We start from the raw sequence: 12,468 nt of genomic DNA, 5'->3' as shown, positions 1-12,468 counted from the left end.
ACTCTCAAATGTAATGTGGTACCATTCGTCAAAAAATAGCCTAAGCATGTACACATAACACTCTCACTTAGAAAACTAGGCAGCAAGTGTCGAGGTCATATTGTTATCTTAATCTCAATATTATATAAAATAAAAGTGGTGACATATTTGTAAAATCAAATTTCTGCCTTTTTTAAGTGTCTATTTTAGTAAATTTGTAGTCATAAATTTGTATTTAAAAATAAAATTATAAATGTGTGCAAAATAATGTTGAATTTAATAAGACAAGCCTTCATATACTAATACACTATATTAACTAATTATTAATTATAAAAATTTAATTATAACTTTAATATAAAGATATTATAATTTTATTTTTGCCTTTCTAAAATATATATTAAATAAAAAGTATGTATGTGTGTGTGTATATATATATATATATATATATATATATATATATATAATATTTTTTACATTTAGAATGATAAAAGTTAGATGTGTAAAATAATATCTTAAATTACTTTAAACAAAAAAATGATTTTATTAAATGACTTTCTTGAATATTATCTCATCTTATATTCTTGAATTAGCATACAAAAAGACAAAGAACAAAATTTGACAATAATTATTACATAACATATTAAAGTTGAAGGTTAAGAATATGGATGGATGTAACATTAAAATTGAATTAAGACCATAATGTCTTCAGATCGGTCATGTCATTCACCCGTGATGACATCATCAACTCAGTCATAAAATTGGTAAACCGAAGACTCAGCTCATCTGATTTAGTGTTCGAACCAGTATTCACATATTTTTTCAACAATCATTTACATTCTTCAATGTGTTTTGCCCTCTCTGTACACTACTGCACGTCAAAGTTTTGCTCACTAAGAAATTTGTACTAGCTTGGAATTAAGTGGTATAGAGAAAGTTTTTTATATTCATTTTCTTCTATTTATTTATTTGCATTGAATTTGATGTGATGAGGCCTCATAATGACTTTGATCCATTTTCTTTTTATAAGTAGTTAATGTTATAAGTTGTACTGCCCGGGGTCCACAAAGTTGACATGGCCAGTGGTGTGGCACTTAAATATGCATGTTAGTCTTTCATGTCAGCCCTGTCACAGGAGCATGGACACATCGCCCTTAGCAGTTGGGCTACTAGACCGACAGGTTATCACTAAATACCTCAACATTTGAATATTAATGATAATGTTACAATTCCTTTATCAAGATATAGGTACTTAATTATTTATAAGAGACGAATTATCTATAAGCTATGATTTATCTACTAGCTATTATGTAAAAGCTAGGAATTATCTACAAGAGTTGTTACACCACTGTAAAAGCTCCTACAATTAAGGACTAGAAGCTCTTATCCCATGCTATTCATACCAGGTTCTATCTCACCCTTTTCATTCCATTCTCAACTCACTCACGTACTTACTTGAGCGTCAGAGTCCTTTGTTTTGCAAGTCCCCCCTCGTGTTCTCCTAACAGAGAGTACCTACAGTTTGATGTGTGAAATCGTGGAGCCCATCCAAGCTACGTCTCCTATGACGTCAGTCAATTCCAGGTTTTGGTAAGTACATTTGGTGCCCACCGTCGGGCCGCAGTTAAACTTCCCCCGCGGCCTCTTTTCACCAACGGTTAGCACGCGGTCTGGCCTTAGACGCGAGATATCCCTAGAGAGCTCTAATTCTCCCCCAAAAACCATGACAAACAATGACACTCTCCAATAACTCCAAACATGTATTATGTTGATGGAGTGACGCCATGAGGAAGAACTCAGAAAGCTGAAGGCTGACCATGACTAGTTGGAGGCTAGTGTGAGATGCCCCCTTGGGTGACGAGCACTCCACCCACATAATTCACAAATGTACTCAGGAGGAATCGCACCCCTAACAGACCATCAACACCCAGGATGACCAAGATACGTCGTGTGCGCATCACTATGAGGGAAAGACAAATCGTCGACATCCTTTTGTCGATTGAATTATGGAGGCCAACTTGCCCTTAGGTTGGAAACTGCTCAACCTAGAGCGTAGTGACGAAATTATTGACCCAGATGAATAGCTAGACGTGTTCCTCACCCAGGCTAATCTCTACACCAATGATGATGCAATCCTGTGTCAGGTCTTCCCTACGTCCCTTAAGGGGGCAACATTGACATGGTACACTCCCTCCGAAATCAGTTGATAACTTCGACACTCTTGTCAAACGTTTCAGCTCCTAGTATGCAATAAGTCAGTCACATCGCCTTACGTCTGCTGCTCTAGCCAGTCTGCGATAGGCGGATGATGAATCACTCCGTAAGTTCATGGACAGGTTCGGTCGAATTGTTTTCCAAATCAATAACCTAAATCCCGAAGTGGCATTGCACTCCATGCTGCTCGCCCTGTGATCTGACAAGTTCACAGACAACTTATGTAAAACTCTTCCTAATAGCTTGGACAGGTTGTGCGAATGAGCCAAATGCTATATTCAAATGGAAGAAATGTCGAGGTTTAAAAAGGAAGTTTGGCAGGCTGGACAAAAACCCAATAGAAGAGAGGGGGCACTAGGATCGACTCATACAAGTCAGACAAAAGGCAGAAGTCGGACAAATGCCAGCCACTTCCAAGGGGACCAAGGTATGAGTGTTAGACACCCTTGACAACAAATCGAGCCACCATCCTCGAAGAAGCCTTCAATGTAGAGATACCATACAAATACCTCCAGTACCTCCTCCCAGACGCGAGTTATACAGAACCGAGCACTACCAATACCACCATAGTCATGGTCACAACACTAAAAACTATTGGGCCCTCAAAGACAAAGTCGAGGAACTCAAAGAACTTAAAGGTCACAACACCCCTCAAAGCCTCACCAGATACAGTCCAACCACACTATGGACCACTTCTCGGAATTGCAGGAGAAAGAGTAGAAACTAGAGGTTGCGTAGACCTAATGACCACCTTCGATCAAGGCAGGCTCTCGAGGAGCTTCACCGTCAGGTTTTTAAATGTTGATGCAGATACGTTCTATTTTGCATTGATTAGTTGGAAAATGTTAAGCGAGCTTGGAGCCATCGTCTCTACACCACATCTTAAGATGAAATTTCCAACCTTGACGGGAGAAATCGTAACTGTCAAGGCAGACCAGAAGCAGGCCCGACAATGCTATGATGAAAGCTTAAAGGTGGCTCCTCATCCTTCCACTAGAGAGTCGGGCAAGCCTCATCCCACATCTGGTGGTAGCAGTCAAGTCATGAACATGGATGAAGAATCTTCAATAAGGACCTTAGTCGTCTACAAAGCAACTAGGAGAGATCAAGATGATGTATTTGATGTAGATTTGTACGGCAACACTGCCAACAAAGGCAAAATACCAATCGAAGAACTTGTCAAGTTACAACTTGGATCATGTTGGATAAGTGGCCTCAGATATCTTAAGAAGGGGGGGTTGAATTAAGATATTACAACTTATTTCCCCAATTAAAAATTCTATCTCACTTTCTATTCAAGTTATAATTTCCCTTAATAATGACTTTCTTGAATATTGATTCAAATAGAACAATTTGAATATGAATATAAAACAATAATAAATAAAGGAGTTTAAGGGAAGAGAAAATGCAAACTCAGATTTATACTGGTTCGGCCACACCCTTGTGCCTACGTCCAGTCCCCAAGCAACCCGCTTGAGAGTTCCACTATCTTGTAAATTCCTTTTACAAGTTCTAAACACACAAGGAAAACCCTTCCTTTGTGTTTAGAATTCTTTCACAACAAGAGACCCTCGGTCTCTTAATCCCTTTTCAGAATGAAGAAGAAGAAAAGAAGAAATCTCTCTTGAAAGAGATAGATTGAACAATTTGAGCACTCAAATAATTCCTTATTGAATCACAAGTGTTTTAGCCAAGGAATTTGTAAGAGGATAAAACGATTTTGCTTTTTAAGAGGATAAGACCTTTTTGTTCTGAAAATCTCTTAGCAAATTCGTGTCCCAAGTCACACATATATAGGCCTTTGACAGCCATTCAAGAATCAAGTAAAAAGATGTGACTGTTGAGAATATTTTCTGAAAAACTTCTCTGGTAATCGATTACAGTATGTGTGTAATCGATTACAAGCTTTAAAATTTGAATTAAAAACGTTCAATAACTGCTGGTAATCGATTACCATATATGTGTAATCGATTACACAGTACAAATTTTGAATTCAAATTTAATAGCTGTTGTAAATCATTTTTGGCCACTGGTAATCGATTACATCCTCTGGTAATCGATTACCAGAGAGTAAATCTGTTGAAAAAAAAACTTTTTAACTTAGATTTCTTGGCCAAACCTTTTGCGACTTCAATTGGAATTCCCTTCCTATTTAATATACCCTCCTAAGACTCTAGAGACTGTCTTGATCATTCATCTTGAATATCTTTTTCTTGAATAAATCTTTGAGAAGCATGTGATTCATGTAATCCTTTGGCATCATCAAAACATTCAGCTTGATCCTTTGTCTACAGACCAGAATCTGGGCAGTGCACTCAGCTCAGCAGGGACCTCACCAGCCACAAGTACAAACACATAGCAGAAGTCCTGTGAAAGAACACAGACTTATTTGCATCGAAACCATCTGACATGACTGGTATCCACCCTAGCATTATATGCCATAAACTGGCCATATGCCTTTAGGCTAAACCGGACTCATAGAAGAAAAGAAAGATGGGAGAAGATTGACAAAAGGCAGTTAGAGAAGAGGTTGAAAAGTTACTCAAAGCCTACTTTATCAGAGAGGTAAGATATTTGACCTGGCTGGCCAATGTTGTCTTGGTAAAAAAGACCAGTTGAAATGGCGTATGTGCACTGACTACACTGACCTTAATAAAGCATGCCCTAAAGACGCATATCCCTTGCCAAGCATTGATAAGCTGGTCGATTGTGCATCTAGGTTCCAATTGTTGAGCTTCCTGGACACCTATTCAGGGTATAACTAGATCAGGGTGCACCCTCCAGACAGGAAAAAATAGCCTTCATCACTGAAGACGTCAATTTTTGCTACAGGGTCATGCCCTTCGGATTGAAAAATGAAGGGGCCATGTACCAAAGGCTCATAGACCGAGTCTTCAAACAACAGAGAGGATGAGATTTTGAGGTTTACGTGGACGACTTGGTCGTCAAGTCTCACAGCGTGGCCTAACACGTGGTAGACTTGGAAGAGGTGTTCAGAGAGATTCACAAGTATGACATACGTCTCAACCTTGAAAATGAACCTTTGGGGTTGGTGGTGGGAAGTTTTTGGGCTTCATGATCACCCACCGCGAAATAGAAGCAAAACCTGACAAGTGCACAACGATACTAGAAATGCATAGTCCTACTAATGTCGGGGAAGTGCAAAAGTTGAACGGTTGACTGGCGTCTCTGTCCAGGTTCCTCCCTTAGCTCACGGAGAAGGCGAAGCCATTCTACAAGCTACTCCAGAAAACCGAGCCGTTCCTGTGGGACAAAGCTTGCGAGCAAGCCTTCTTAAGAAAACTATCGCGACACCACTGATCTTGAGTCGACCAAAGTCAGGAGTACCCTTGCACCTTTACCTCTCAGTTGCGTAAGAGGCCATCAGTTATGCCTTTGTCTAGGAAGAGCGAAAACACCAAATTCCCATTTGATTCATTAGTCGAATCCTTCATGATGCTGAGAAATGATACCAGATAGAGAAGGTAGCATTGGCACTCAACCTCGGCCCGACACCTCAGTCTGTATTTCCTAAGTCACCAAGTTGTAGTAAAGACGGAACACCCCATCAGGCAGGTGTTGCAAAAGCCTGAGTTGGCAAGAAGGATGGTAGCATGGTCTGTAGAACTGTTAGAGTTTGACCTCAAATATGAGCCCCACAGCCCCGTGAAAACCTAGTTCATGGCAGACTTTCTAGCAGAATTTACTGGGACGTCCGACCTACCCCAGACTGGTGGAACTTGTACCTAGATGGCATATCCAATGAAAAAGTAAATGGGTCAGGAATTATCCTAGAAGGGCCCATTGATGTTACCTTGGAACAGGCCCTCAAATTCAATTTCAAGGCGTCAAACAACCAGGTCGAATATGAAGCACTTATAGTAGGCCTAAAGCTCGCAAAAGAAGTTGGAGCAAGGAAACTCAGGTGCTACAGTGACTCACAACTTGTCAAGGGATAGGTCACTAACAAATATCAAGCCAAGGAGGCAGTGCTACTCAGGTATTATCTTGCCGTCAAAGCCCTTGTTGATGATTTTGATTATTTCGAGATGTATCACATACCAAGGGAAAGCAACACGAGAGCATACTTGCTCTCCAAGTTGGTCAGCATGAAAAGGACTAGACACCTCAAGACCATCATCCAGGAGACAATCCAAGCACTAACCATAGACACCAATGAGGTCATGGAAGGAGAAGAGGAGGAGTCAGACTGGATGGCCCCCTATAAAAACTTCTTAATCGAAAGGTTGTTACCACCAGATGAAAATGAAGCCCGGGACCTAAAAAGGAAGGATAGTTACTATGTCATCTTTGACGATGAACTATTGAAAGTAAGGTTGACAACACCCTTACTCAAATGCTTGAACAACCAACAAGCAGACTATGTCATGCGATAACTACATGAAAGAATATGTGGCCTCCATATCGGAGGTCGTTCCCTAGCAACCAAAGTGTTGTGTATCGGATATTATTGGCTGACACTTAGGGCTGACACCCTCAACTTTACAAGGAGGTAAGAATTCACAGATGTTCCACGCACCCCTCCCAACAACCACCATAGCTTGAGTTCCACTTGGCCTATCGCCATATGGGGCATGGACATATTGAAACCATTGCCAAAAGCCCTAGGAATGGTCAAGTTCTTATTGGTCACCATCGACTATTTCACTAAGTGGATCGAGGCAAGGCCATTACAAGAAATCTCAGTTAGGGAGGTAGAAAAGTTCACCTGGAAACACCTCATCTACAGATATGGTCTCCCTTATGCCATCATCACTGGTAATGGCACTCAATTCAAAGCTTAAGCTTATGAAGAATTCTTGATGAGGCTAGGTGTCAAGCACCTCGTGACTTCTGTTGAACACCCCAGACTAACAATCAGGCAGAGGTAGCAAACAAGGTTATCCTGCGCACAAGACTTAACAAGTCTAGGGGTTTATGGAAGGAGGAACTCCCTAGCATACTTTGGGCTTATCATTATTCACCTTAGACAACAACCAATGAAACTACTTTCTGCCTTACATATGGCATAGACATCATGATCCCCGTCAAAGTCGGGGAACCATCAACAATGAGGTTATTTTTCCAAGAACCGCAGAACAAAGAAAACATGAGGGTGGAATAAGAGATAAAGGACGAAGTCTAAGAGATGGCCAGAATCAAGGAGGAGGCCACTAAGCTTCAAGCAATAAAAAGATACGATACCAAGATTCAGCCTAACTAGGAAAGCCTATTCAGGGTCATGGCAAACTTAGACAATGGAGCCTATAGGCTACAGGAACTAGATGGCAAAGCAATTCCAAGAACATGGAATGCTACCCATCTAAAGTTTTATTTTACTTGACCTACAACAAGACCAGGTGTTATACTCATTTTCTTACTCAAGTCTTTTGTCCCAAAATAGAAAAATTAGGGTTTTAGCTTGAGAGTTTTAACGAGGCACACCCGGGGAATCAATGGAATTTGTACTAAAGTGACCAAATTGAATAAAGTTCTATCTCCATTTAGTTTTTATAACTTTCTTGTGTCAACCCTACCAAGGCTTGTCAAACCCAAGGTCTTCCCTTGGTGAGTCTCGCCAAACCCATGATGAACTATCCTCGATTGAATCTTCAAAGGCTCATCAAACCCAAGGTCTTCCCTTGGTGAGTCTCGTCAAACCCAAGACAAACGCATCCCTGGTCGAATCTCTAAAGGCATATCAAACCCAAGGTCCATCCTTGGTGAGCCTCGACAAATCTCCAAGGCTCGACAAACCCAAGGTCCTTCCTTGGTGAGCCTCAACAAATCTCCAAAGCTCAACAAACCCAAGGTCCTCCTTTGGTAAGCCTTGACAAATCTTCAAGGCTCGAAAAACCCAAGGTCTATCCTTGGTGAGCCTTCTGCCCTCAAGTAAGTAGCCCTGCAAAGAGAAAAGGGAGCATCACTAGATTGACTGCAATGCCTTCAACCAGGTTGAAATTAAAATAAGTCCTCATAGGCCTCAGGTGAGAAGCTCTACAAAGTGAAAGGGAACATCACCAAGTTGATTGGCAAGACCTTTAACCAAGTTGAAATCAAACCCAAGATGATCTTATGTCATCTAATTCTCTATTTCATACAAATCCACCAAGGTCTCGCTTCCTATGCCACCAAGATCTTATTCTAATCAAGATAGGAAACATATCCTTACTACTACAAGCAACAAAGCATTGTATAAACAAGGTGCAACAACATGCAAGACAAGGCAAAATTCCAATAGAAAAGTAAAGCAGGTTCATTATAACAAGAAGAAATATTATCAAGGTTACAAAGCCACTACCACCCAAAATCCAATAAGGAAAAAACAAAGAAAGAAAGAGTAGCCTAAACATTAGCCCCATCATCTTGCTCCTCGCTGATGTCCTCCTCTGTGGCAGCTATTTATTCCTCATCAAGAAGTTTATTGTCCTTCACGTCCTTAAATGGGTCAAAAAGACCTAACTCAAGACCTTTGGTGAAGAACTCGAGCTTCCTAACGTCCTTATAAAAGCCCTTCTCGTGCCGCTCCATAGCTTCCTTCTTGAACGTCAACAACTCCTCTTCAAGCTCTATACTAACCTCCTACTCCTTCAACGCCTTAAGCTCAGATTCCTCTAGCTTGGACTCTGACTCCTTCAATCGGGCCTGGAGGTCGAAAATCACTTTAGCAGACTCAATAGCAAGCTCTTCCTTCTCTGCAACAGTATCTCCACCTTGTCAGCCAAGTCATTTTTCTCTCTTGGCAAGTCCTTACAGTGCCCAAACATCTCGTCACTGTCCAATCTAGTGCGCAACAACTTAGCAAAAGCATTGCCGACCCTGGATGACAACCAGTGGTTAGACCAAGTGCCTCAACAAAGACAATAGTAGCATTGACCACCTTGGGATCCTTCACTCTCCACATTGTCTGAGCAGTGGCCCTCCACTTTGAAACCTCAGTCTCCAAAGAGGCAACCTTGCTTAAAGCTTCCTGATACCTCTATCCATTCTCCTCCAGAATCACAAAACTCCTCTGAAGGAAGACCTTCATAGAATCAATTGAGTTCTGAACCCCAACTGACCGAATGAGGTTTTGGTCAAAAGAAGACACAAAGTTAGTTGGAGTTCTCCGCTCCGCTCTATATCCCATGCTTCACATCGAATCACTATCACGAGAAGTATAAATGTGATCTAGGGAGACACTGGAGCAAGAAGAGGAGGAAGGCAACACTGACAACAAGAAAGCTGGAGTTGGAACTGGTGAAGCTAAAGAAAAAGAATGTGGGACCACCGAAGTAATAGCAGTCGCCACACTAGCACAAAGCAAAGGCATAACAATGATAGATGGAAGAGCCATGATAGGAGCGACCAAAGGGACTTGTGCAGCAACCACAGTAGATAGGGAGATAAATACCTCCTGAGCAGGCAAGGAAGGAGGTGTCGGAGGAGCAGGAGCAACAATAGTAGTAGCCTAGGCGGCTAAGGAAACGGAAGGTGGACCCTGAGTGCTAGGAATAGAAGGATAGGTTGGCCTAGACATCAACCTTGTCGCCTGTTTAAGGGATCAGAGACTTAAGAAGGCCCTTGACTTCTTATGATAGGACACCCCAACCCCGTTATCATGATTCCTCTTAGACAGGACAAAAGGAGGCACGTTAGGAGTGACCTCAACAACTTCACCATCATTAAGGCCAACCCTAGTAACATGTTGACCCTCTTCTCCTATAGGAGGCTCGATAGCAAAATGAGGCACGTCATCACCAGCAAGTCCAACCTACTTCACCAAGGGCCTCCATGCGAAATCGTCCATTATATCTGCAAAACAAGTGTCATACCCTAATTTCGTCCGGGGACCATCCGTTGTTGGGATGCGACCCTCGTTTGACTACTTCGAAGTACTTGGCACCCATCGTTAGGCAATTCGTGAAGTTCCGTGACGTGCCGGAAGTCAAAAGAAAGCATTGTAGCACAATCCGTGAAGTTCCGTGACATGCCGGAAATTAAAAGGAAGTGTTAGTGCGCAATCCATAAAGTTCTGTGACATCCCGAAAACCAAAAAGGGGTTGATTACGTAGTCCATAAGGTTTCGTAACATTACGGAAAGAAAACAAGCATCGTTACGAAATTCGTAAAGTTTCGTAACGTTACGGAAAAAGAATCACTAGAAAAGACCAAGGGGGTGTATTTAGTAAAAATGGGGGTGCAAATAGCAACCAGGCCCACTTGGGCCTTCCAGAAAATTCCTCCAGAAGGCGGTTGCTTCTGGGGGAAGCAACCTAGCTCGCCAGGGCGAGCTGGGTGGCAAGCATCTCCCCCATCTTCCTATAAATAGGGGGAGAAGTGAAGAGGAAAATTGTTTAGCCCTCCTAGTAATTCGAGAATCACTTGAAATTAGTGAAAAAAATTGGTTCCGCGAAGAAAATCCAAGCTGAGGCGCTTCTGTAACGTTTCCGTGGGTGATTTCGCGAAGATTTTCAACCGTTCTTCGACGTTCTTCATTCGTTCTGCGGTCTTCAACCGGTAAGTTCTCGAAATCGAACTTTTCAATTCATTCTATGTACCCTTAGTGGTCCTCATTTGTTTTTACGTGCTTTTATTTTCATTTCATTTACTTTCCGTACCCCCTTTTGGCGTGCTTTAGTCATTTGCTTATGTCATTTTCTCATCTAATTAAAAAATAAAATAAATTTCCACCGATCATTTGAATTGCAATATCCGTTAGTTTCTGTTAAAATGAAATCCCACCGTTCGGTCATGCCGTAACCACGTTGGAAACCAAAAAGGGGTAAAATAATAATATAAAAATATCTTTTAGTAAAATAAAACAAAAAAATCAATCGGACGTTTCTCTTTGGGATTTTTCTTTCTTAATCGAATCGACTTATAACCATAGTGAAACTAAGGCTAAAATCAACTCATAAATCAAACTTTTGTCATCGCCTAAAAAAGCCATTTTCAAAGGTCCAACGCCTTGAAATGGTCTTTTCCGCTTTTATTGGTTAAATGTAGATTTCTAAAAGGCCTAAAATCAATATGTAACTTTGTTACCTCTTTCAAAAATAAAGAAATCATTAATGGTCCAATGCCTTAATGTTTTCTCACTTTTCAAAAGAATCGAAAGATTGTCTAATGGTCCAACGCCTTAAATGACCTTTCATTCAATAAAAACATATCTTGCAAAAAAGGATAAAAAAATAACTTAACCAAAACGCTTTGTTCACAAAGAACTACGTAGGTCTGATTTCCTTATCGTAATTAAGGAATACGTAGGAGCAAGGGAAACACCCTCATCGACCGCAAAAAGATAAAAAAAATATAAAAAGTACAAAAAGAAATAAAGACGTAAAAGGGAATATAAAAATTGAAGTCATGTTTGCACATTTGATTAAAGGCTGTTGTCTCTTGTGACGGACGCGTGGGGTGCTAATACCTTCCCCGTACGTAAATACAACTCCCGAACCTTTCACTTAAAAGTTCGTAGATCACGTCTTTTCCGGTTTTTCCGACGTTTTCCTCAAATAAACGTTGGTGGCGACTCCGCGCGCATTCCTTTCTTGGAACACGCACCCGCGAGTCACACATCGCCCTTCCACCGAAGGGTAGGTTGCCACAACAAGCAAAAGTGAAAAAAAGGTTGATTCAAGCCGCAAACCACATCAAACACGAAAAAGAGAAGGAAAAACATTTTACTATCTAAGGCAAAGAGAGGGTTGCTTGCTAAAGGAAGGGACAAGACGGCCCAAGCATCTAATGAAGCCAGCAATTGCTCCAAGATGGTTTTGTCAATCCTCTCCACCAGGGTCAGCAGATCCTTATCAAAGGATCTGACTGCCAGCAAAAAGGGAAACGAGGTTCCTCATCCCAGTTAAACATTAGTGGCAACCCATCAATCATAACATCAGTTGCCAGAACCTTGAAGAAACGATCCTTAAATCAATGAAAAATGTTCAAGTCAAACTCAAATAGCTTCTTGGACACACTGTTAAGGGACATCCAACCTATCTTCCCCGTCAACTTCATTTGAAAGAAATAAAGAAACACGGACATGCTAGGCCAAATGTTGAAAAATGGACACATGACCTCGAAGACCTTCACCATCGCCCGACTGTTGGGATAAAGCTTGGAGGGTGCCATATTTAAACACTCCAGTAGGGTGCATTGAAAGGAGTTCAGTGGAAAGACCAGACCCAAGACTTCAAAAAGACAACGATACGTGTAGAAGAAGGATGGACCTAATGCCACCCTTAAAAAGGGAAAATAATCACTTTTGCAAGCCTGCACAGTTATGTTGCAGGAGCC

This window comes from Glycine soja, chromosome 18 (genome assembly GCF_004193775.1).
Source record: "Glycine soja cultivar W05 chromosome 18, ASM419377v2, whole genome shotgun sequence".
NCBI classification, from domain to species: domain Eukaryota; kingdom Viridiplantae; phylum Streptophyta; class Magnoliopsida; order Fabales; family Fabaceae; genus Glycine; species Glycine soja.
This window is presented reverse-complemented; position numbering follows the sequence as displayed.